Source organism: Eptesicus fuscus, chromosome 5 (genome assembly GCF_027574615.1).
Source record: "Eptesicus fuscus isolate TK198812 chromosome 5, DD_ASM_mEF_20220401, whole genome shotgun sequence".
In the NCBI taxonomy this organism is placed as follows: Eukaryota; Metazoa; Chordata; class Mammalia; order Chiroptera; family Vespertilionidae; genus Eptesicus; species Eptesicus fuscus.
In genome coordinates this window covers 39,552,954-39,555,507 of record NC_072477.1, presented here as the reverse complement: position 1 = coordinate 39,555,507, position 2,554 = coordinate 39,552,954, and the positions used below count along the sequence as shown (strand labels likewise).

General features: G+C 52.7%; 1 pseudogene; it reads left to right on the top strand.

Moving 5' to 3' along the window:
• Positions 1–877: 877 nt before the first annotated feature.
• On the top strand, positions 878–2,058 carry LOC103283941 (synaptic vesicle membrane protein VAT-1 homolog; annotated as a pseudogene).
• Positions 2,059–2,554: the final 496 nt, after the last annotated feature.

Below are 2,554 nucleotides of genomic sequence, written 5' to 3'. Positions count from 1 at the left end.
AGTCACGCCTCCCTAACTGGGTGCTTTCTAGGGCAGAACATCTCAATTGATCAATCCTTAAGGCAACGATCAGCATTTCTCCTTTACTTTCTGCCATAACAAGTTTATTACTCTTAATATACTTTTCTTCGTATTTTTGTTGCCATAAACCTTGAGTTAATTTACATCCTGTCATAACAAGAACCATTGCCAATCACAATCAGACTTGTAAGTCTTTGCAGCTGTGAAAAGTGAAGTTTGAAAAATATGGAGATAACGAAATAGATGATGTAAGCTGTAACATTAGTTTGTATTTTAAATCCCCAAAGAGAGCCATAATTGTAAAATTTGAGTCACATCAGTTGCTATCAACATAATGTTTTTTGCAAAGTACAAAATAAAAGTACAGATGAGGTTTATCAGACACAGAAATCACAGTGTCTCACTGCTCAGACCAACAACCCTCCTGTGAGTTTAATTCACTCTGTAGACACTACATCAAAGTCCTTCCCAGCCTTCCTACACCATGTATGCCAATGTGGGTAACACTGTCTACGCTTGATCCACTAGTTAAAGGGGCATGCCTGTGGATTACCTTCATTCAGCCCAGATTCCTCTCTAGTAGGAAGACATTTATCTGTATTTAATTTCAAGGGAATCCCATAAACATTTGAACCAGATAATGTCTCCGCCTCTCTCTCCAATATAATTAATAGTAATAATAATAGTTCATTTGAGGGCACCAAGAGAATGGGCCACTTAGGTTTGGGGATGAGGATGAACGTCTGGGAAGAATCTGAAGAAAATCATTGAGTGAACAGAGAGGTGAAATAAAAATCCAAGACTATGCTGAGAAACGCTACATCAAAAAATGTGTGAATAAAACAGAGTCCCAGCCATGTCCGCGGAGAGAGAGGTAGCCGAGGTGGCCACCGTGGTGGCGGCGGGCCGAGCAGGGCCCGTAGAAGACAGAAGACGTCTCTTTGCAGCCCCCCCCCCCCCCCCCCGCTCCAGCGCAGGCTTCAGCGGCTACGACAAGGTGAAGTTGCAGAGCAGGCTGGCCGCTTCCCCGGCCCCCACCCAGCCAGCTGACACTGGGCATCCAAGCCTGTGGGCTGAACTTCACCGACGTTATGGCCCTGCAGGCATGGAGGGTGCAGGAGTCGTGGTAGCAGTGGGCGAGGGAGTCAAGGACCGCAAAGTAGGGGATCGGGTGATGTGTTGATCCCCTCGGGCATGTGGCAGGAGGAGGTGACTGTGCCCTCAGCCCAGACCTTTCTGATGCCTGAGTCCCTGACCTTTGAGGAAGCCGCTGCCTTGCTGGTTAATTACATCACGGCATACATGGTCCTCTTTGACTTTGGCAACCTACGGCCTGGCCACAGCGTCTTGGTACCCATGGCTGCAGGGGGTGTGGGGACAGCCGCCTGGCAGCTGTGCCGAACAGTAGAGAATGTGACAGTGTTCGGAACGGCCTCAGCCAGCAAGCATGAGATACCGAAGGAGAACGGGGTCACACATCCCATCGACTACCACTCGACTGACTACGTGGATGAGATCAAGAAGATCTCCCCACAAGGCGTGGACATCGTCATGGACCCTCTGGGTGGGTCCGATACTGCTAAGGGCTACAACCTCCTCAGACCCATGGGCAAACTGATCCCCTACGGAATGGCCAACCTGCTGACAGGCCCCAAGCGGAACCTGATGGCCCTGGCACGTACATGGTGGAATCAGCGCAGCTCTGCAGCTGCTGCCGGCCCACCGGGCTGTGTGTGGCTTCCACCTGGCCTACGTGGATGATGAGGTGGAGCTGGTCGGGGGTGTGGTGACCCGCCTCCTGGCTCTGTACAATCAGGGCCACATCAAACCTCACTTGGACTCTGTGTGGCCCTTCGAGGAGGGGGTGGATGCCATGAGGCAGATGCAGGAGAAGAAGAACGTGGGCAAAGTCCTCCTGGTGCGTGGGCCAGAGAAGGAGAACTAGGATGGGGGGCTGGGAGACCCTCGGGAAGAGAGGAGCTGGGAAGCCATGTTATGTTGGCCACCAGATCCTCGCATTTCATCCTCTATCATAACGCTCTGTCCTCTCTCCCCCAAAGGTCTCTGTGGTGATGCCCTCTCCCCTGCCCTGTGTTTTCTCTTTAGCCAGGGCTGCCCCCTCCCTCCTTCCTGCCCTCTGCAGACGTTGGGAAGTGACCACTTGGATGTCTGGGTGCCACCAAGGGGACCCGGAGGGACAGAGGGAGACTGGCTGCTTCCTGCCCCCGCCCTTTCCCTGGGCCTGCTGTGCTGCTTTTGGGCCAAGGCTAGCCAATCCCTTCCCGTTCTGTTCTACCTGCTTCCGCCTCTGCCTCATCTCCCCTCCTGCCCCTGCCCCACTACCTCCCCCAAAGAAATGAGATGTCAGCTCAGGATATGGGGCCAATCTGTGTGAATCCAGCATGTCCCTGTTTCGCCCTAATGCCCCTTCAACCTGGGCCGACCAGTGCCCACCTCTGAACTCCTTTGCCTCATTGTATGGCCTCATCCTCTTGTCCCCCAAATTCTTAAGCACAATTGGGCTTCTTCCACC